The sequence below is a fragment of the Myotis daubentonii genome, chromosome 9, assembly GCF_963259705.1.
Source record: "Myotis daubentonii chromosome 9, mMyoDau2.1, whole genome shotgun sequence".
Classification (NCBI taxonomy): domain Eukaryota; kingdom Metazoa; phylum Chordata; class Mammalia; order Chiroptera; family Vespertilionidae; genus Myotis; species Myotis daubentonii.
The window spans coordinates 42,699,871-42,723,319 of NC_081848.1; the positions used below are offsets into that span (position 1 = coordinate 42,699,871).

General features: G+C 49.1%; 1 protein-coding gene across 2 annotated transcripts in view; it reads left to right on the forward strand.

Annotated features, from left to right (window-relative positions):
• The first annotated feature begins 487 nt into the window (after window positions 1-487).
• ARAP1 (ArfGAP with RhoGAP domain, ankyrin repeat and PH domain 1) overlaps window positions 488-23,449 on the forward strand; it is a 71,635-nt gene continuing 48,673 nt past the window's right edge. Inside the window, exon 1 of one of the 2 annotated variants that reach the window (XM_059708544.1) lies at window positions 488-631. The gene's annotated coding sequence lies outside the window, so the exon portion shown is untranslated. The remainder of the gene's footprint in view (window positions 632-23,449) is intronic. The other variant, XM_059708546.1, reaches the window with a different exon arrangement.

Consider the following 23,449-nt stretch of genomic DNA (forward strand, 5'->3'; position numbering starts at 1 on the left):
CAGGTGCCGGAACCTTAGGCTGCAGCCTTCAGCCGAGGGATCTTTAAGCGCTCTAACTGGGCAGGACTCCTCCCAATCACCCCGCCTCTGGGGGAAGTGGCTCTGGGGAGAAGTGGGCTAAACTCAGAGAATGGGGTGGGGAAGGACTTCCTAGAAGAGGAGGTCAGAGACCTTGGTGTCCTGGTTTTTACACCCTCTTAATGGCCCTGGGCGGTCTGGGCTCCTGTGGGCGTGTGGCTCATCCCTCTGGGCACAGTCATCAGAAGAAGAGTAGCCAGAGGCAGGGAGACTCCGCGGATGGGGGTGGTAGGCTCAGGAGACAGAAACGGACCTTCCAGCAGGCAGGGGAGCGGGAGACACAAACGGGAGGCACACAGACCCACCGTCTGCACGGCGAACTCGAAGACTCTGACTGGGCGGGGCCACCGGGGGCGTGGCCACGTCACGCCCCCGCCCTCGGGCGTGGCCACGCGCAGACCCCGCCCTCCCCTCCCAGGGCGTCACGTGGGCGGGCGGAAGCGCCCGGTGGGGTGGGCGCGCCCGGCCTGAGGCTGCGAGTTCGCTGCTGCGGCGGGAGCGTGGCGGTGCCGGTGCCGGAACCGGGTCTCCTCGTGGTCTTGGCTCAGAGCAGGTCAGTGAGGCTGCCGGGGCATCCCCGTTCCCGCTCCTTCCCCAGATGTGGCCCGGAGTTTTCCCATTCCGCAGAAGGGAACGCCGAGGCCCCGCGGCGATGCTGTGCCTGACACCTACTTCCGCGGGTGTTTCTGCAGGTTGCGTGGTCTGTTCTCCGGTCTCGCGGTGGGGGTGGCGGTGGCTTCTCGACGGTGCGCCGTCGGGCCAGAGACCGTAGAGAGAAGGGCGAACCGGCGGGACAGGGCTTCCAGCCCTCACCCTCTGGCAGGAAGGCTCTGGGGATCGGAGCTAGCCCTGGTCGGACGCCTTGCTTTTCTCATCTGTGAAATGAAGGCTCGCACCTCGTTGACCGCGGAGACCCCGACAGCTCTGCACATTGCTACGACCCTATGCCCAGGACCTGGGCAGTGACCTTGGGAAGACTACTTCCTGTCTCTGCCCCAATTCCCCACCGGTAAATGGTGGCATGGCCTCCCAAGAGCCCCTACCTGGCCCAATTGTTGGGGAAAGAAAGGAGGTTTGTGTTCACATTGAATGGGGTCACGCCTGGAGTGAGTAATTGGGCCTGGAGAGAGCAGACTTGGAGTGCAGCCTGGGGGGCATGGGGTGGGTGTTTGGTTTCAGATCGCCAGAGGTGTTTTTGTTGCTGGGGAACTTAGGTCAAAAGCCATCACAACATGACTTCTGGCATATGCACCCCCTCCCCCAAAACTGTCCTGGAATCCTTCCCTGATCCCCAGGCTTGGGGCGTGGGGAGGGCTACAGGGTCCGATGTGTAGAGGTACTCGGGGAGGTACTCGATATGACTGAGCACCCAGGTCCAGACAGGCACCCAGGATGCCTGTCTCAGAGAGCAGAGTGCCGGGCTAGGGGAGACCTCCCAGTAAGCTCATTACAGGGTAGAAGGATACCAGCAGAGTCACAAAGACAGGTCTAGACTGGCACTGAGATGGAATGAGGGACGGGAAGTCTTGAAGACCCAGGGGGAGATGACTGGAACGGGCCTCAGCAGTTGTCAATTCCCAAGGATAAGGACCCTCCAGAGGAGGGCATAGCTTGTGCAAGGGCAGGAACTTGCATGGCATATTTGAGGAATGCTGAGGAGATGGGTATGGCACGAAGGGGTAGCAAGGGCAGGGTGTAGAGAGAACTCATGCCCGTGTCCCATGGGTTTGGGATTGTCCAGACTCTGACCTGGGAACTCTGCCTCCCCATTTGCCATTTGCTCACAGGAGTAGGGCAAGAGGGGGCCGATCCAGGCAGAGTCCTGACAACTAGGGAGGTGGAAATTGGCAGAGGCCACCAGGGGCCCAGATTGTACCCAAGCTTCATTGGGGCATTCCCCACTTGACCCCAGCCTCACCTCCACTGCCTGTCGGGTTCCAGTCATGCTTTTCCATACATCAAGCCTCAGCCCTTCGTTCAGGTTGCTTGTCTCCCCACCATCCTCCGTCCCCTAAGTTTTCACCCCTCCAAATCTCCTAGATCCTTTGGGACTTCACAGGTGGGCTGCTTATTGCTGCCCAGCCTTTTAGGCCTGTGTAGTGGCTCAGCTTAGCAAGGGCCTCCTTGGAGCTCTGTGGGGAAGGGGTTTGCAGAGGTATGGGAATGTCAGGGATGTGGGGCAGTCCCTGTGCTGCCACCAAACCCTATGTTAATAAAGTAACAAGTCCCCAGACTTCTTAGTTCCTGGCTCAGTTCCTCAGAGCCTTCATTTCCCCATCTGTAGGATGGGGTGATAGCCCTGGTCCCATGCTCCAAAAAGAGCCTGGTCGTGGGCTAGAGCTGGGCCTGAGTCTAAATCCTGCCCCCAGCAGTGAGTGTTTGAATGAAGAAACGGCAGAACCTGGGGGAAGGGGTCAGTTTATAGCGGTAAGGGACCTCTGAGAGTCCTAGGGGCTAGTGATGGACTTGCCCATTGGCTGGAAGAAGGGAGTCCCCTCTGCTCTCCAGGGCCCTCTCCCCTCCCCACCCCATTCTCCCTTTGGCCAAGCTCAAAGCCAGCCGGCTGATGCCCAAACAAGTAGCTTCTGTTCCCAGGGCAGGGGGAGGGGAGGCAGGCCCTGGGCTCCAGGCCTCTCCCTGCCTCTCCCCCACACCCCCCTTCACTCTGGATCTTAACCCTTGGAGGCCTTGAATGGGCCCTGGGCTCCTTGAGGGCTGGTTCCCGTTGCCCACCAGCAGTCTCTTTAGGGCTCCAAGGGTTCTCTTTGCAGTAGGAGGGGATGTAGTGGACGTGAGCTGGAAATGGAGAGGGAAGGAGAGAATGGAGGGGAGAAGGAGGCTGGAGCACATATGGCCATGGACAGTCAGAGACCTCTTGGCCCAGAAGCTTTTTTCACAGATGGGGAGACTGAGGCCAAGGGCCAGGGATTGGACACAGAGAGCGCTGGTGGGGGTCAGCCTTGACTCGGATTCATAGTCTGGCTCCTCTCTGGGAAAGGAGAGAGAAAGGAAGGGTGCCCTCCTTGATTTAAGTACTACAGTGTGCCTGACACTACGCATTTGTTACTTTACCAACTTTACATCATTCCATGAGACAAGCTCACTCTCCAGTAAAAGGGGAAGAAACTCAGAGACAGCTGAGTAATGACATCAGCGAGGATGACAGCGTCAGCAAACATGCACACAGCACCCTTGCAGGCAATTTTATGTACGTTAACCAGCCAACCAACCTTAGGAGTTAGGTTGCAGTCTACAGATGAGGCCCAGAGAGGCAAAGTCACTTGCTCAAGGTTACAGCCAATCAGTGGTAGAAGCAGGATCAGGATCCAGGATCCCCCACTTCCAGCCCCCCCCCCCCCGCCCCCGCTTTCAGCCTGATTTCCCTTCCCATAGCCTGACCTCACCCCTTGAGCTCAGTCCAGGGTCCCAGTCAGGAAGGGGCTTTCCCCTAGTTGGTGTCCAAGGCAGCAGGGTATGACCTCAGCCAAGCAGACCTGGCCCCTCTCCCTCAGGAGCAGAGTCCAGTCCCTTAGGTGGCCACTTTCACCCCCTCCTCTGGTCTCAGGCAGGCTGGACTCATCCCTTCCACAGCCCTGCACAGAGGAGTGTTTGATGTTTCAGGAAGGGGTTCTGCACGAAGGGTGGCTCCAAGGGTCTGAATAGGAGGATATGGGGCCCCTCAGAGATCCCCTATAAATGCACTCCCCATAAAACACAGGGCTTGCTGCTAACTCCTGAGTGCCCCCAGCCCTGATCAGAGAGGACATCTTGTCCACTTAGCCCACCCCTGTTGGATCCCCAGACCTGTACATTCCAACCAAGGCTCTGGGGAGGACAGTCCTAACCCAGGGAGACAGATGACCCCAGGTGTCAGGGACGGCCTGGGGGTGGGGGGCAGTACATGGTTGGTCTTCTGCATGACCTTTCTGTGGAATTTCTCTCTGGCTCATCCTTTGGAGTATGGTCAGAAGGGGGAAGTGTATTCTATAATCAGGACATCTGTTCTAAACCATTGGGACAATCAGAGTAGCTGGGAGGGGATATGGAGTTAAGTGACCAATTTAATAACCAAATTATTATTTAATAGTAGTAATGATAGTAGTGGTAGCTACTGTTTCTAAGAAGCTTTGTGATGACCCACGTCCCGCATGGTTCAGGTTTGGGCTCTGGAAAAGGGCCACGTGCAAATGACAGAGACGAGACAAGAAATAATAATTTGGAAATTGGGGGGCCAGGCGGGAGCCCAACGCAAGAGGAAGGACTCCACTTGTGCTCAGGTCTTGCCATCCTTTTATTCAGTTTGGGATACACCTATACCCCTTAAGCAGGCAGTTCTAGTAACAGGCAGACTATCTTATCAGTAAGGATTTATATGACTATCTGGTCGGGAAATTGCTTCAGCTACCATTGTCTTGACTTTGCCAGGGCTCAAGGTTCACCAGCGTTCTGGGCTCCTGGTCCACACCTCTCTGCTAGTGAAGACAATGGGCAGCTTTCAACATCTCCCCCTTTTCTTTTCCTTAATAAATCTTAAAAAGTGAATGCCGCCTAAAGGGTTCAAGTCCTTTTAAGGCTCTTCATTCTGCATCTGCAGGCTAGAAATAAACATATGAGAACAAAAATGAGACAAGCAACAGTGGTTATGCTGAGAGGCTAATGCAGGGCTATCCAGTGGAAGGGGTTAAATTCTTTCATGTCCTTTTTAAATTACTGCCAGGTATCCAAGGAATTAGTTTGTAAGTTTGCCTGGGATAACTGTACAATATGCTGCTGTAATTCTAAAATATCAAGGGTTGTGTTACCTTTACCCCAAGCACCAAGAAGGTGATTTTTTATTGATTCCCAAGGGTGTAAGGTATTATTATAGGGAATGGGGGTAACACAAATCTGGGAAAAATTATAATGACACTGCAAGGATATTCTTTGCTCTAAGCTATGGATTTTATCACCCATTCATAAGACTGTAGACTTTAGTGCCGACAATTCAATCTCAAACTGGCTGTTAATTCTTTTTTGCATAGACAAGGTCTTAGTTACATTTTCCTTAACATGTCATACAAACTGAGAAGGTTGAACAGTTTGTACCATGGATGAAGCAGCAATGCCCACAGAAGTAAGTAAAATTACGAGGGCAAAGATTCTTGCAATTAACATTCCAAGAAATCTTTTTTGTCTTTTTAATATTTTTACCAGATCATGTATCAGTTGGTAGGTTTGATGAGATTCCCAAGGCTCGGTTAGGTTAGTAGGAACCCAAGCGAAAGCTGGTTGTTTTAAAATCATGAGGGAATACAATGGGATAGTATACAGCCTGTGCATGACACCTCGGACAGATGGCTTGTAGCATTAAGGCACATCTGGATGGGGCCTGAGAGGAGTACAAACGGATCAAACACACAGGCGGTGGCAAATACTCTCTTATTGGGAGTTCCCCATAAGGTACAAATGGAATGATCTGAGCTATAATTAAAACTATACCATTTAATAGGTGCAAGTGCAGCAGCTGATTTCCATTGCGTATTTTGTAGGGGCCAGTTGTCATGTTGTAATTGGGATCCAACAAGTCCTCCTCCATGCCATGAGATGGAGTGATTTGCATCAACATATAGATAGGATGCGTTCCCCTTCCATTTTAGGGTGCAATTGTTACTATACGCAGACCCATAGGGGCTCTAATCCACAAAGGAAAAACTGTTACTAAGTTTGCTGGTGGTAGGGTAATCACTGTAACAGTCTTGCCAATTAATTTCTTCCTCGGTGGGGTGCCATTCACAAGACTTTTTACATAATGGCTTAGTCTGGGAGTGGTGGTGTCTTAGTACAGTTACATTTTCTGCACCTCTCCCTGGAGCAAGTAGTGATAGTAGACGTATTTGGGCTTTTGCCTCCCCATCCTTTGGTGTCCATGCAAGCCAGATGCCTCTCTTTAATTTTACACACAAAGGAGCAGTGGTTTGACTCTGTGTCATACAAAAGGGAAGCACCCATGTAATTATACTTTGCCCATAAACTTTCTTGCCCCACCCATGGTCCTCCTGGATGACCAAGGTGTTTGGTATTATTGGTGACTACATTAGGCAGGGGTCTTACCCATGGAGGGTCAGGAACATAAGTCCAAAATACTTCCCCATTTGCCCCTGGTAAAATTACCGCACAGCATGGCAAGAAAGACTTTCTCAGGTGTTCTTGAGTTTTGGTCTCTTCACAAATTCACTCAGCTTTCTGGACTGTTGTCTTCAACATGCCCCAGGTGACCTCTGGACTGTTTGCCGTCCGCCTTGTCCTCCTCCCACTCCTTATCTTCAGAGGGTTGCCCGGGGTTGCTGTTATCTGTGGCTGAGATTGTCCGAAGCTACAAGGTGTGGCTCCAGGTGCAGGGTCCTCATTAACCTGGCTAGTTCCTCCCTCGGATCCATGTTGAAGTTTAATATTTCTTGCGGGAATCCACACGGGCTTGGAGGAGTTTTCTGGAAATATACAAGCATATTCTCAACCAAAGGTTAATAAAGGAATCTTTTCTATAAACTAGACTTGGGATCCTTTCCTTTCATTGTGCCCAAACCATTTTCCTTTGGCTTATTTTGACACCAAATGTGTTTTCATGGCTGTCTTGTCTTCAGCATTACAAGTGAAAAATAATTTTCAAAGTAAAAAATTTTCTTGATGTAATTTACTCACAGGGGATTATTCCACTATCCCCCTTCTTCTTTTTTATTTTTTTTATTTAAATAATATTAAAAGGCTTTTGGAAATCCTGCAATGCAGTCTTGATAGCTTTTAATTGTATGCACAGAAATATGACTGGTTTGGATTCATTGCATGTTAAGCAAGTTTACTATGAGATGAACCATCAATAAAAACCTAGTTAATGCTTAAGAATAGTTTCCTGACCAGTACAACTAAATTTCGTGAATATTTATTTATTTAAATTTGCCAATTTAAATTAGTCTGAAATAAGGCTGATTTTTAAATTTTACTTGTCCTTGGCTGTGGACAATAAATGACACTAACTAAATTTCTGCTATTAGTCTTTGAGTAATTTTACATAAACTTTGTTTAGGGAGGCAAAAATACAAATATTTACTTTTCTTTTTGAGGCCCAATATATTGACTTTTAATTACAGTTCTTCAGATGTTTGAAGGGGACCTCTCTTTACTTCCTTCCAGAGTAATTTTTAGGCCACACTTAGAGAGTTTCTTTTAAAAGTCTTTATCTTTCTTTTTTACACCAAACAACAAATATAACAAACATGGTTGCTTCTTGATGCTTACTAATACTGCCAGGCCATGTAGTCATTAAACGACTTCCCTTATAATCATGGTGACTACTAGTAATGATCAGATTTAGTGCTTGAATAACAATTTTCAGTTAACTCTGTAAATATTAGTGGAAGAGATTTCAAAATTTTAAAATTTCTCCTTTTTATTAAGCTTAGAATTTTACTTTTAAAGAGTATTCCCTTTGGCTTATTTGCATATACAGGGATTATGGGAGGTCTCAGTAACTTTCTTAGAAGACTTCACTAGGATCCAACTGCTTATAAAAATATTGGCTTCTCATTTAGCTGAAATTATATGAAACCTTGGTTATAATTTAAAAAGCTAATTTGTAAAGTAATTAAAGTAGGTATCTTTATTAAAAAGGCAAAGCAAGTAAATTTATATGTTTGATCCATGAGGCACATATGTTGCCCCACCCCCAACCTATTTAAAATGGAGGCTGCTAGGGGCTTTTTGTCTTAAAATTCTTATTTAAAATTCTGCTGTTGAATTCTTTGGCTTTTACTTAAGAATTAATTTTGTTTTGCCCTTCCTCAGAGGCCAAAACCTTCATAACGTATAAAATATAGGTATATAAGTAAAATATATTTATTAATTTTTATTTGATAAAGCTTTCCACATAATTTCAAGTATACTAAATTGGCTTAATTTAAAAATATTTCTTTTAAGAGAGAACAAACCTTTGAAAACATTTCAGGGCCCATGAAATGTCCGAAAGTTATTCTTGGTTAAAGTCTTAAAATTTAACTTGGAAAGATCATCAAATATATATATATGTGTGTATATATATGTGTGTGTATATATATATATATATATATATATATATATATATATATATATATATATATGTGTGTGTGTGTGTGTGTGTGTGTGTAATTTAAAGATTATATATTTTTATAATTATCTTAAAAGATATCAATTATATTTAAGCTGGTTTTTGTATTAAAAATTTGGTTCAGATCACAGAATAATCCTCTTTATTTTAAACTAGATTAGGTTGAAATTTTACCACAACTATATGATTTCTCCCAATTTAAGTTGAATTTAAAATTTTTAGAAGTCTTAAATTTTATGGTGGCAAGTTAAATATTCAGATTAATAATAACTTCATGTATTTTTTAAAAATACAAGACATACTTAATTAACAAATTCAGCCAGAACCGGTTTGGCTCAGTGGATGGAGAGTCGGCCTGCGGACTAAAAGGTCCCAGGTTCGATTCCGGTCAAGGGCAGGTACCTGGGTTGCGGGCACATCCCCAGTAGGAGATGTGCAGGAGGCAGCTGATCGATGTTTCTCTCTCATCGATGTTTCTAGCTCTCTATCTCTCTCCTTTTCTCTCTGTAAAAAATCAATAAAATATATATATATATAAAAAAAAGAGTCCAGAGACGAAATATAATTAAAAAAACAAAACAAAACAAAACAAAACAAATTCAATTCTATCCTCTACATTTTTCATGAGTCAAATTTAGATTAACATTTTAGTATTTTGTCATTTGAAAATACCTAAATCTTTAAAAATTTTATTATTTAATTAATTTAGTAAACTCCCAAAGTTTTTTTTTTAAATTAAATCTTTATTGTTCAGATTATTACAGTTGTTCCTCTTTTTCCCCCCCATAACTCCCCTCCACCGGTTCCCACCCCACCCTCCGCACTCACCGCCCCACCACTGTCCTCATCCATAGGTACACAGTTTTTGTCTGGTCTCTTCCTGCATCCCCCTCACCCCTTTCCCCCCCAAGAATAGTCAGTCCATTCCCTTTCTATGCCCCTGATTCTATTATAATCACCAGTTCATTCTGTTCATCAGATTCTTTATTCACTTGATTTTTAGATTCACTTGTTGATAGATGTGTATTTGTTGTTCATAATTTGTATCTTTACCTTTTTCTTCTTCTTCCTCTTCTTAAAATATACCTTTCAGCATTTCATATAATACTGGTTTGGTGATGATGAACTCCTTTAGCTTTTTCTTATCTGTGAAGCTCTTTATCTGACCTTCAATTCTGAATGATACCTTTGCTGGGTAAAGTAATCTTGGTTGTAGGTTCTTGGTATTCATCACTTTGAATATTTCTTGCCACTCCCTTCTGGCCTGCAAAGTTTCTGTTGAGAAATCAGCTGACAGTTGTATGGGTACTCCATTGTAGGTAATTGACTGTCTTTTCTCTTGCTGCTTTTAGGATTCTCTCTTTGCCTTTTGCTCTTGGCATTTTAATTATGATATGTCTTGATGTGGTCCTCTTTGGATTCCTTTTGTTTGGGGTTCTTTGTGCTTCCTGGACTTGTAAGTCTATTTCTTTCACCAGGTAGGGGAAGTTTTCTGTCATTATTTCTTCAAATAGGTTTTCAATATTTTGCTCTCTCTCTTCTTCTGGCACCCCTATAATTCTGATGTTGGTGCGCTTGAAGCTGTCCCAGAGGCTCCTTACACTATCTTCGTATTTTTGGATTCTTTTTTCATTTTGCTTTTCTGGTTGGGTGTTTTTTGCTTCTTCGTATTTCAAATCTTTGACTTGATTCTTGCGATACTCTAGTCTGCTGTTGGAACTCTGCATAATATCCTTTATTTCAGTCAGTGTATGCTTAATTTCTAGTTGGTCCTTTTCATAACCTCGAGGGTCTCACTAGATTTCTTGAGGGTCTCACTACATTTATCGGCGGTCTCACCAGACTTTTTGAGGGTCTTACTAAATTTATCGGCGGTTTCTAGAAAGTTCTTGAAAAACCTTAAAAGTGTGGTTTTGAACTCTATATCCAGTCGTTTGCTTTTCTCCATTTCTGTCATTTGTGACCTGTTTCTTTGTCTCCGGATTTTTTATGCTTCCCTGTGTTGATAGAGTGGCTTTGTGTGCTAGGTGTCCTATAGAGCCCAGTGGCTCAGCCTCCTCACTTACCTGAGGTGGACACTCTTGGTGCACCCCTTTGTGGGCTTTGTGCACAGTCTTGTAGTTAAGCCTTGATTGTTGTAGTTATCACTGGGAGGAATTGACCTCCAGGCCAATTGGCTGTGAGAATCAGCTGTGTCTATGGTGGGAGAACTTCTGTGCTGGAGACACCCTTATGAGGCAAGACTTCCTTCATTGGAGCTTTGGTGCTCACTGAGTCTGCCCCCTGAGTGTGTCCCTTATGGATCTGAGGAGTTGTAATCTGGATGGTCCCACTCTGACCACTGCGTACACTGGCTCTTGGATCTAAGGAGGTGCTAATTTAGCCTCTGCCTGAGGCTACCTAGCAGGAGCTACGAGGAAATCTGCAGATTCCCCTTCCTTGTTTGGGGTTTGGAGGTGCCCAAATGAGGCCCAGCTGTGAAGCAGTGCAAGCTGCTGTGGGGCCTTGGGCCTTCTTTTGGAAGTTCTGGGTCTGTCTGGCCCAGCTGCAGTTTGTTAGGTAATTTTCAGATTGCAAAGGGCCAGGGCATTCATATGCAAAAGCCTCTGCAGCAGCTTGGGTGGGGCGGGGACCCAGGGAATCAACAGGCCGGAGCAAGCAGCTATGGCTGATTCACAGCCCTGCCCTAAGGGGCCCCGCGTCTCAGTGTCCTGGTAATCGCTGCAAGCACCTTTGAGAGAAAGCCGCCCGCGAGTTCCGAGTTCTGCCCGCTGCCAGACAGTCCAGTTTCTCTCCTTATGAGTGAAAGGGCGAGTCGTCGCGGGGCCTACGTGGGCCGGCTGCCGGGCTCCATGAGGCACAGCCTGACCACGCTGCTGGCGGCCTTGGGCACCGACTCCCCAGCTCACGGCAGGAGCCCGGCGCAGGCTGCCACCCGCCCGCCGCCCCCGGACCGGACCCACGTGGCAGCGGCGGCGGGGCGGGGCATGTGCCCTTGCCCGAGGAGATGGAGGAGGAGGCGATCGCCAGTGCCCCCGGGGACGAGACGGAGGACGTGGACTTCCTGTCTGGGCTGGGACTGGCCGATCTGCTGGACCGCCGGCAACCGGACTGGCCCCTGGAGCCCGGGCTCAGCTCGCCCTTGGGGGGGGCGAGGACTGCGCCCTCCATCTTGCCCTGGGTTCTCCATTTTTGGGCAGAGCCATGTGCTCGGCGGGGGCTTCTTCCCGGAGGCCCAGGCTTCTGCTGGCCACGCCCAGGATTTCTCTGGACTAACCAATGATAATCAAGGGATGTGCGCGCCATAGAGATGAGCACATCCTGTGTAACAAGACCCGACTCGCGCCTGGCCAATCGGCGGGGCCCACAGTCCCCTCCCCTGCCCTTACTATAAAACCCACAATCCCATCAGGCCTCGCTCTCTCTTGGCCACTGGGCTACCATTGCATTGGTGAGTGTGGTCGGGGAGCCGAACTAGTTCGAAATGAAGGACTCTTTGCTTTTGCATCGGACTCGCTGGCTCCCTGTGGGTTCTTGGGAACCTTGAAATCTGGGCACAACAATGAGTCTGGGTCCCCAGAGACTCACCCGGAACTGGAGTTCAGAGCAGTCAGGGGCTTGAGACTCCCTCCTGATTCAAAAAGACAACTGTGTCCTCAGTTGCCAGCCCTTGCCGTGTGCGCCTCTGTACCTCTGCACTTCGGCATCTCCTCTGAGTCTCAATGTGCTTTTCTCTTTCCTTCTAGTTGTAGAATTTCCACTCATCCAGCCTTCCTGTGGTGCTGGATGATGTCCGTTTTGTCTTTTAGTTGTATTTTTGAATTTGTTGTGGGAGGCAGCAATTTCCGGTGTTTACCTATGCCGCCATCTTGGTTTCTCCCAACTCCCAAAGTTTTAAGCTGCCAAACAAGTTTGGAGGAAGTCTGTAGTCATTCAAATGCAAATTAGCTATATTCTTTCTGCTGGTTACTGCTGCGGGGAAATTAGCGCAATTTAAAACGACCACATTTTTTCTTTAAGAGGTCTCCACAGGGTGGGGGGTGGGGGGTGGGGGGTCGGGCAGAAAGCTTTGTCCTTGGCTGGAGAAACAGGTTTGACCTAGCCTGGTCTATTTATTTATTTATTTATTTATTTATTTATTTATTTAAAATATTTTTTATTGATTTTTTTACAGAGAGGAAGGGAGAGGGATAGAGAGTTAGAAACATCGATGAGAGAGAAACATCGATGAGAGAGAAACATCGATCAGCTGCCTTTTGCATGCCCCCTACTGGGGATGTGCCCGCAATCAAGGTATATGCCCTTGACCAGAATCGAACCTGGGACCCTTCAGTCCACAGGCCGACACTCAATCCACTGAGCCAAACCAGTTAGGGCTAGCCTGGTCTATTTAAATGTCAAAGAGCGAAGCTAGTTTCCCCCTGGGCTATTGGACCTTCATATTTATCTGTGTTTTAACAATTTTGAGTTCTAGAGCCAATTATAATTATTTAAGGCATTTTCTTTAGCAAGTTTTATAACAGATGATTTATTGATTTTTAGCAGTTTTAATGTTAACTTTTGAATGCGGTCCATTATTATTTAAATAAACTACTTTTTATTATGGAAATACCAATCTTGTTGCTAGAACCAGTTGGTATCTTTCTTTTGTGTCCTTTCCGCCATCTTTCTCTTGAGAAAACACATTTTGGGTTTGATTCTGTACTATTGCAAAGAGAGTTAAGTTTAGCTCAAAAATCTATCTAATATCTGGAATTGGACGGTTGTGCACATTTGTTTTTAAGCTAGCCTCTCTCCTTACGAGCACAGAAATCCCAGACGCATTTCTAAATTTTGTAAAACTTTTCATGGCGAGAAGGAGACTTTTCCTAGCACACTCAGGAGTTTATGTTACAGGATCACCACGTGTTTCCCTTTCCCCACCTCTTGCTTGCTTTGGGGGAAAATTCAATAAGTGGTTCTGCCACGTTTCTCTTTCCAGTTAAACTAAAGGCATGTTTAATCAATAAGCACATTAAACCAAATAAAATGACAGACTCTGAAATTTTTTTCTATTTTGCTTTCCAAAGTAATGACTAGCTCTTAGAATGATTTTTGCCAACATTTGCTTATCCCAACGCATTCTTCAGTAATTTTTAATCAAAGCATTAGAGAATTTTTTTGCGGGGAGAGCTGATAGCTCTGCCCTCTCCAGCCGCCTTTTAAATCAGAAGTGGAGGATCCAGCGGCTTTTTAGAAATTATAGATTTTCGATCCTCAAAACAAATTAGGTATTTTATGATTTGAACAAGAAACCACATTTTAAAATATGATAATGGTACTTTTTCCTGAGCCTGATTTTGCACATCAATATACTGTCCCAGTCCTGCCAGCATTTCATAAGTTATTTGAGCATTCAGCCTGCAGTTTGCATGGGCTTGCTCCTGACATTTCTCCAAAAATTCTCCCTTCCATAGTAAATAATCTCCTCCATCCAGAGTTGCACGAGCCAGAGAATACCAATCCTAAGGAGCTAATAATGCTTCAGAAATGTTATTCATAATTTCTCCTGTAAAAGGAGCTGTCGGGCCGTTCTGAAGTATGCTTTCCCGGAAGGCCTTTATCATTTTAAAGTCAAGTTTTTCATGGTGTTTTATTATCTGATTTGGAAGCTGTGGGTCAACCACCTGTATAATAGGAAAAGCAAGTCTTTCTTCCACTGACATGTCCTTCAATCCTTCTCTGATGGCTCTTTGCATAGGTGATTCTATTAACGGCGAGTTAAATGTTTCAGGATTAGGACAATGGAGGAGGAGGGGGCCATGAAGGCCATTCCTCCAATTTTTCTTTTTGCTCCTCTTTAGGAGCAGAGGGTGCAAGGGGAGGAGGTTTATCCTCCTAGCCTCTTTAAAAGGCTCTAGCAAATGCAATACCATGTTTCACAAGGAGAAACAGTTGGAGGCAAATTTTCCCCCTGCTGCTGAGCTTTTTTCAAATTTTGACCCAGTCTTTGCCAACATTCAAGATCTAATGTACCTTCTTCAGGAAACCAAGGGTTATGTTCTATAACATCAAGCATAAACTGTAAGAGAATACCTTCTGAAACTTTAATTCCTTAAGCATGCAAACCAGAAGTCTACAATAAAGTTTCTTACTTTTTAACCAAATTCTGCCCCATTAACCTGGCTCAAAAAAAGACGTTCCCACCCTACTTACAGATCGCGACTTCTGCAGCTGACTGTGGGCTTTACATGCGGCAAATTTCCCCACCTATATGGTGAATTCTTCCCCACCTGTCTGGTGAAACTTCATTCTTTGCTCTAGGCAAAAATCTTCTTCTCCAGAGGCCCCATGTTTGGTGCCAGATGTGATGACCACGTCCTGCATGGTTCAGGGTTTGGGCTCTGGAGAAGGGCCGCATGCAAATGACAGAGAGGAGACAAGAAATAATAATTTGGAAATTGGGGGGCCAAGCAGGAGCCCAGTGTAAGAAGAAGGACTCCACTTGTGCTCAGGTCTTGCCATCCTTTTATTCAGTTTGGGATACACCTATAGCCCTTAGGCAGGCAATTCCAGTAAGGATTTACATGACTATCTGGTCGGGAAATTGCTTCAGCTACCATTGTCTCAATTAAACAGTTGGTGCATAGATCTGACCTTTGCCAGGGCTCAAGGTTCACCAGCATTCTGGGCTCCTTGTCCACACCTCTCTGCTAGTGAAGACAATGGGCAGCTTCCAACAAGGCTTACTATGTGCCTAAATGTTTAGGCACTGTGCTACACATTTTATGTAATTATTTCATTTGACCCTCAACAATAGTCTCATGGGGTAGACTATTTTACAGATGGAGAAATTGAGGCCCAGAGAGGTTAACTGATTTTCCCAAGATTATCCATTCTGTAGTAGAGCTACGGTCTGAATTTCTATTGGTTCACAGGAAGAACCCTGAACACTCCTCCGCCAGAGGAGATCCAAACCCTGTCCTACCTCGGGAACTCCCAGTCGGGGTGACAGGCAGGGACGGGAGGGCCACCTGGTCAGGTGTCATTGCTGGGGCCAACTGTGGGGATGGGATGCCTGCAAGGGCATCCTGCTTGCAGACTGGACTGGTTGCTGTCAAGAAATGAACTCGCAAGGGTTCAGCTCTGGGATGAGCACCTCCTGAGGTCTACTCCCTGTTCTCATCCTGTCTGCTCGGCTTTGCTGAATACAGTAGTTCTCCCAGACCCCCTTTTGCTGGTGAGGAAACTATCGTCAGTAGAAGTGACTTGCCTGTAGTCTTTTAGCCAAGGAAAGGGAGAGCTGGGACTGCACCCAGTCAAGGCCTCTGAGGTCTGTGTTCCACCTCCATGCCTCCTGGGACTTTGATACCCTAAGGTTCCTTCACACACTGCCCACCTGCCTTGTCATAGGGCCCAAGTCTTTGTCCTGGATTCCTTGCAAGGTGACTGAGATCAGGTATAGCTGGGTGTCAGTGACTAATTGAATAAACCTGGAAACAATGGTTCCAGAGCTAAGAGGGCAAGAAGCATAGACCAGCTGTGATCAAGAGTGTGGTGCTCAAGGTGAGAGGGATCCAGGGGAGGATTCAGGGTCAGAGAGCCCAACCCAGGTGGGAGGGATGTGGCCAAATCTTCCACCTTCTCATTATCTTCACTGTTGTGAGGGTAAAGATTGTGAGCCAAAGGTGGGGAGGGAGAGGAGGATTGGGACCTCTCAGCCACTTCTTGTTTCCATTCTCAGGGGCAGGGAGCCGGAGGACACCTGGAATCTCACCTGCCCACGCCCCTGGGGGAGCCTGACCTACCCACTTCTGGCCATGCAGTGCTGGGGTGAATCAGTCCCCAGGACAGGGAGCTATAGCATATTTTCCGCATAGGTGCCAGGGTCTCCTCTGGCACCTTCCCTACCACTCCAGAGGACATTGCCCTGCGCCTGGGTGTCCTCCCCTCCCCCTTCCTTCCTACCATAATTTGGAGCCAGGGCTCAGGCAGGCCTGGAGTCAGGAGCCCCTGGTATGTCAGTGAGAGGCCTTGGGCTGTCACTTACTTTCAATGGACTCAGCTTCCCCAGAGCTTCAGGGAGGGAGCAGGAAGCAGCAGCTCCTGGGACCTCCCAGGTTTGGGTTTATCAGCCCCAGGTGTGAACAGCAACAGGGCAGGTGAGAGGTGAGGCAGGTGGAGGTGGGGGGCTTCTCCACCCTCTCCACTTCTGCCCTCCCTCTCTCCATGTTGAGCAGCTGCAATTTTAGGATTCTGAATCTGAGGTCCTAGGCATTAAGGATTCAACCAATTCCCAGCTTCCACATTTCCAAAGTGGATCCTGAGTTTAGAGAAACAGAGATTCTGTGCCACACCTTGGCTGCTGGTGCCAGACAATGACTGGAGAGTTCCTCAGGGCTGCTTGGGGGTGAGTGGCCCAGGTGCTGCCAGGCTCCGTGTGCTCTCTGCACCCACCACCCCAGCATGCACACCCAACTGCCCCTTTCAAGAAGTCTGAGAACCAGGCCCTGCAACGGACTAGGAAGTAGCAGAAGAGACAGCCCCCTTGGTGGGGAGTGGGGAGAGGACAGACAGGGGCCAGGCCTCCTTTTCATTTGATGGTGGTGGGGCTGCCCTGGTTCCCAGGACAGGATTGATGGGAGGCCCCAGGAGGGCTGGTGGTTGGCTGGGTCACAGAGCAAGGTCTGGGCCACATTGCTGGGCAAAACAGGTACTCCAGGGACAGGATGTGGTTCAGCAGGCCCAGGGCCAGCCTTGGAGGGTTAGTGTAGCTAACAGACCTGAGCCCGGGAGCCTGAAGGGGAGACATTGCCCCTCCTCGAGGGGCAGGGAAGCTGGGCCTTGGCTGGAGCCTTGGAGTGTTTCACAATGCCTCCCCCCACCTCCTTCTGGTACCCACCTGGGCCTGTGGGCACAACAGCTGCCCCGAAAGAGCCCTGGGCATAGAGCAGGACCTGCCCCATTGGAATTTCCTTCCCATGAAGGAATCTGCCCCCTCCTGGAAGACTTCCTGGCTGGGTGAGCCCCTTCCAGCTCTGCATTCCTCTGGGGGCGCTATGAGTGTGCTTGCGTGTGTGCCTCTGTGCACTTGGACCCAGATGCATCCTTGAAGGTCCTGTGCTTTTGCCTGTGTGTGGTGTGATCAGCATTCCATGTCTCCCTGAGTTGGGGTAGGAGGTGCTTGGCTCTGCACCCCTTGATATGTAAGCTGGGTGAGGCTTTCCCCCACTTGAGTGGGGTCCTTCTTCCAGATAGGCCGCTTTGTGGGTCTGCAGCTAAAATTTGACAATTTGTTCCCAAAAGCTTCCCTAGCCTTTGGGGGAAAAGGGGCCTCCGTGAGGGCAAGGTTGGGGACTGAGCTTTACCAGATGACAACAGAACAGCTCTAGAGTAGGGTCTCTTTCTTGGTGAAGGGGTGCCAGAGCCCCAGCTAAAGGCCTACCTCTCCCCTCAAATAGGCCTGTTCCTGCTCCTTCTGTCTTAGAAGGTAGACCTGCTAAGCCTAGGGAGGCTGAAGGTCCAGGGAGTGTCTAGTGGTTCTGTTCCAGGACATGAACTAGGACACTCATCTGCCTCTACCGCTTGTGGCCTGAAAACCCACATTTCTCAGTGCAGGGCTGCCCTAGCCGGCTCACCTGGAGGAGGGGAGTTGCTCCAGCGTCTCTGAGGTCACCTGAGAGGGACTCCTCCTCCCAAGGGCGGGGCTCAGGCTGAGGGTTCCTGGGCCCTGGTCTTGACTTGTTGTGTGACCCTGCTTAGGTTCTTGAATCTCTCTGGGGCTCACTTTCCCCTCTGGAAGTAGGAATGGTTGGTTGAGGTGATTCCTATATGCCTAAGGAGCAAGAGGTTGCGGGGTTCCAGGCAGAGGGCACAGAATAATAAGTGAAGTCCTGGAGTTAAAGTGTCAGACAGTGTGGTTGGGGGGAATGACACCAGAGAGGAGGAGTAAGCTTCAGGAACCAGAGGGTGGAGGCCTTTGAACCCCATTGGATAATGGGGAGCCATGGAAGGGGCAGACAAGCAGGGGAGAGGCACCTGCCTCGAATCAGGGTGGGGGTGTTGGTCTCAGAGACTCCTGAAAGTCTGGGTGGTTCTGAACTCTGGGGAACAGTTGAGGGGTGGGCAGCTCGAGGGGGCTGAGAGTCAGCACTTTCCTGTGTGGGTGAGCCCCCCCCCCCCCAACCCCCCCAGCAGTGTTTATCGGCCAGCACAGCAGGAAGTGGCTGGGGCGGCCACAGAGGTGGCAAGAACTGTCAGGCCCAGCCATGGAGGGTGCCAAGGAATCTCCGAGTTTAATCTTTGAGTCCTATTGCCTCAGCCAACCATTTCTCTCCCTACCCATGTCACAGGCCCCTGTACCAAGCTCCTGACCTAGGTGAGCCAGGCCTTTGTAGATGTCCATCCATCCATTCCACCAGTGGCCGGACACGTCTAGTCACTGGGGATAGAGCTGTGAATGAGACAATATCCCGGTCCTCCCGTTGAGACGGACAGTGAACAGTGTTCAGTAGTGATACAAGGGATGCTGGAAAATGGTACAGGGTCAGGAGACTGATGGGGGTACTTTTTAGGTAGAATGGTCATGGAAGGAAGGCCTTGTATTTGAGCAGGTGCTGGGAAAGTATGGCAGTGAGTCCTGTAGATGTCTGGAAGAGCTTCCAGGCAGAGGGAGCTCCAGTGCGCAGCCCTGAGGTGGAGCACAAGGAGAGGGTGGAGGAACAGCAGGGAGCTGGGAGGTGGCAGGGAGAGAGCTAGTGGGCTGTGCATGCACTGTCTTTGACTTTCTGTCTGAGGGAGGTGGGAAGTCACTGGGGAGTGAGAACTGGTCAGACTTGGAATCTGTGTTGAAAGCATACATTTATTCCTCCCAAGCTTGCAAGGTGGAGCTGTTGTAACACCCATTGTACAGATGATGAAACTGAGACTCAGAAAAGTTGTATGAATTTCCAATCTCACAGCAGTAGGAACCCTTGCCTGCCTACCTGTCTGCCTGTCTGCTGCCCTATACTTGGTCCCCAGGGGACCCTGCTGCCCTTCTTGGCTTCCTGTTGTCTGAACAGTAAGGGCGAGTGTCTTAGCATGGCCTGCAAGGCCCTTCTCAGCCAGCACTCATCTGCCGGGGTCCTGCCCCAGCAGGTCCAGGGGTCCCCAAAGGTGTGGACGGAGTCGGCGAAGAAGGAATGACACGGAGACAGCGTTCAGTTGATCAGCAGCCTAGCCAGGATCTCCAGCCAAGTTCTGGTCTCGATCTCCAGAGAGGTTCTGCTCAGGTTCTCCAGTCAGGTTCAGTCACCAGGTTCTAGTCAGGCTCTCCTGCCAATCTCCGCAGTCAGGTTCAGTCCAGGATCCCCTGCCATGCTCTCTCGCCAGGCTCCGCCTCCAGGCTCCGAGGCCAGTCACGGTCCAGGATCCTCCGGCATGCTCTCGCCAGCGAAGTTCTTCTGTCTCTAGAGAACGTTCTGTGTAGGTTCTGTGCCTAGGCTCTGTCTCTCTTGGTCCTGTCTTCCAAGCCCTGTCTCCTAAGTTCTGTGTTCTAAGTTCTGTGTCTTTCTGTCTTGTTACAACTGTATTTATACCAGTTGATTCAATCCTATCAATCTCTATTACAAAGGTTAGGGCATTTCTTATCTCCATTCCAGGGAGTAAAGATTATGTAGCTTAAGCATGATTGTTCGTAGTTAAAGTGACTAATTACCCGCCTGGCACTTAGTTGAGGGGTTTTATTCCCTCCCTAACTTCAGGGGAAAATCCCTACCTGGGGATTCAACCTTTCTTGGAGAGGTGACCTTGGTTAAAACACAGCACCAAGAAGGTGAGCAAACATATTAAGAACAGTATGCCATATATGCCAGGTCCCTTGAAACAGCAAGGATGGACCGGCTCCCGGCACTCATCCTCCCTCTCTTGCTCCCTGCCTGTTTCTACACTGTCCCCTCTGAGGACATAGAGTGGAAGGAGGGGCCCAGATAGCTCTTGGTTCAGATTCTGGCTCCTCTGTCATCTTGGGCAAGTTACTTCACCTCTCTGAGGCTCTGTTTCTTCCTCAACTGTAAAGTGGGCCAAAGCTATCCACTTTCTAGATTGTCTAGAGAATTATATGAAATAGTCCATGTAACATGTTTAGCACAATGGCTGGTGAGCCCTCCATATTCATGACCTTTAAGCAGGGATGGCTGGGTCCGATAAGTGGGTTAGAATGTTCCCTGTGAGCTGGAGAGGAGAGGCCTAGGAAGGAACCTCTCCTCTCTGTCACCTGATAATACAGTGGAGGACGCAGAGGTCACACAGCAATTGCAGGCCTGAGCCTGTGGGGCTGGTCCCTCATCTCCTTCTCCCTTCTGGCCCCTGCCTCGCCCCTCTGGTCACCTTCACCCCAGCAACAAAGGCAGCTTCCCCTTTCAGATGCCAGCAGCATTGGGCCGCTTATCTTCTGGTTTCTCCATTTCAGGGGGCACTAGTGAGGGGGCAGGTTTGGGTCCCTGTTCTCTTAGGCTGCTAGTTCTGGGGTGCAGAGGAACCCTCCAAATCTCTCCTCCTGGGTGAGCACATGTCAGGTTCCTGGTTAACTCAGAAAGGATGGAGTCCAGCAGCCTTCTCTTCCCCTCCTCTGTCAGGGCTCAAGGCCAGGAGTGGCCCTCAGCTCCTCTGGTGTGTGGTGAGGGTCCCAGCATGTGACTGGTTCTATCCACTCCTGCTGCCTGGGAGTCTGTTGTCAGCCCTGTGTACTCCCACCCCCCTTGTGGTTAGCCTGTTTTTGCCTCATTTACAAAATCTTCCCAAGGCGGTCAGTGGTCACAGAAGATCTTCCTGCAGTTACCTCTAGCATCTCAGGCCCCCCCTTGGCCAGCACCTTACAGTTTTTATTTTATTTTATTTTATTTTATTTTATTTTATTTTATTTTATTTTATTTTATTTTATTTTATTTTATTGATTTTTAGAAAGAGAGGAAGGGAGGGGGTCAGAAAGACAGAAACATTGATGAGAGAGAAACATCATCGATTGGCTGCTTCCTGCATGCCCCCTTATTGGGGATCGAGCCCGAAACCTAGGCATGTGCCCCGACCAGGAATCAAACTGTAACCTCCTGGTTCCTGAGTTGATGTTCAACCACTGAGCCGCGCCAGCCGGGCTTGGCCAGCACTTTCGATGGGGGAGACACTCGCTGCTCTGCCTGGGAAGTCCCCAGCCCAGTAGGATGTGTCTGTGACCTACGGGCAGGGGACCAGTCCAGAGACCCAGAGGGAATGCCCCAGGTCTCCACGGGTGCTGTGGGGCTGGTGGGTCACACATTAAAATGGGAGGGCCTGCATGAGGCCTGAAGAGTGGATGGGGGAGTAGGGAAGGTGGATGTGGGTCAGGGCTGTGGGTTTAGGGTTCCGGTTAGGAGCTCTGCCTTGTGGCAGGTTAGAGGTATAGGCAAGAGGGTGCCCTGGCCACAGGTGAGGGAGGGGCAGGAGGCAGGGAGGAAAGCCCAGGGGTTCAGGCAGGCTGGGGAGGCCTGGTGTGGATGGGGGTAATGAGGTTGGAGAGGAGGGTGATGTGTCAAAAACATGATAATGAGGAGGCAGTGGGGGGGGGGGGGCGAGGAAGGGGAGGGCGTGGTCCAGTGTGATCCATTTGGAGGTGGGGATGCATAATAGAGCCGAGGGGGATTCTTATGTTTGCTAATGGATCTCAGTCTATTTCCCATTTGAAAGCCCATGGGCTGCTCTCCCCGCTGCTGCCCTCTGGGTCCCTGGTGAGGGGACCTCATCTGATAAGCTGTGTCTTAGATCAGTGGGAGGATAAGCCAGTGGGGGGAGGGAGCGAGCTTTGGGTCTGGGTTTCTCATTCTCTAGTCCAGATGGCCCAGGAAACGAGCAGTTTTGTACAGTAGTTCTCTTCGTAGTCTATCTGTGTTATATTTAAAATCATAAAGCTACCTTATAATTGACAGTTTGAGGAACAAGCTGGAACAAACTCAATTCTAATAGACTTAAATACTTTTATATATTTTTCCCCTTCTAATTATACAAGTGATACACAACTGTAAAAACTTTAAAAAGTATAGACATGAAGGTTGTAGAAAGTGACAGTCTTTCAAGATTGGGGTGGGAGTTAAGGCTAAGCCTGAAATTGAGGTCAGGGAGGTCCAGGGCCACTTAGTCTTTAAGGTCCCTTGGTCATTAATAAAACGGATTTACTGCTCCAAGGAGGTTGTTAAAATATTCCGCCTGTCACCAGGTCCGCTGTGTGTGGGTGTGCACATTGCGTACTGCCTAAGGGCCCCTGGTAGGTGGGGACCAGTGGAGAGCTGGGAGAGGACTGAAACCCAGCTGTCTTCTTTGCTTAGCTGCAAGCCCTGACGTGGGGCTCCTGAGGGAGGAGCCATTTAAGTGTCATTTAAATTAGCCAGGGTGGGAAGAGGCATTTTTTATTTGCTCACAGTCCCCGTTTAAGTTGGAGGCAGCCTTACTTTATCCAAGAGAGGAGCTGGTGGGTTCATTGTGGGATGGGGAATGTGTGGTGCCCAGGGCCACCCCAAAGAAGTCCAGGGGCTAGTGGGGTGTCTAGTCTAGAGCCCTGCAGAGGGACATGGCTGGAGGCTGGGGGTGGTAGTCATTGGTATCAGAACTCCAAGGTGCAGGTTAGAGCCTGGCTACAAGACCATCACCAAGGGCCCCTTTTATCAGGAGCAGCAAGGCCTTGGTGCTAAGGACTGGAAGTGTCTCTCTTTATAGCCCAGGAGTGAGCAGATGACCCATGTAGTATGCACATGGTGACGTGTCACAGTCATCTGGATGACAGCCATGCTTTGTGGAGGGAGAAACTGAGGCTCAGAATGTGGCATGACTTGTCCAGGGCTTTAGTCAAGAAGTGGTGGAGCCAGGAACCTGGACTTGCCTTGTGTCCTGTAGGGAGGGGCTCTGGCCTGTGGCCCCAGCTCCCCAACAGGTGGCTGAAGTGGCTCTTTAGGCACCTAGGCCCTGGACCCCCCTACTCAGTCCTCACTGGCCTGAGGGCTGCTCCTTGGCAGCCCCCACCACTCCTGGGACACCAGAGCACAGACCACACCGCAGATGGGATGGGGCAGAAAATTGGTGGTAGGGTGAGTGACAGGGCAGAGATTCAGGGCTGGAGACTCCAGGGTGCCTCCTTGGTACCAGTATGCAGGGGCCACCAGTCCCTGAGAGACAGAAAATAGGCCCCTGAGCCCAGGGCGAGTGAGCTGTGCACCTGCTGCCTTGTCTGAGCTGGAGGGAGCTGGCTTCTGCAGGGGGGCGGGGGCCACT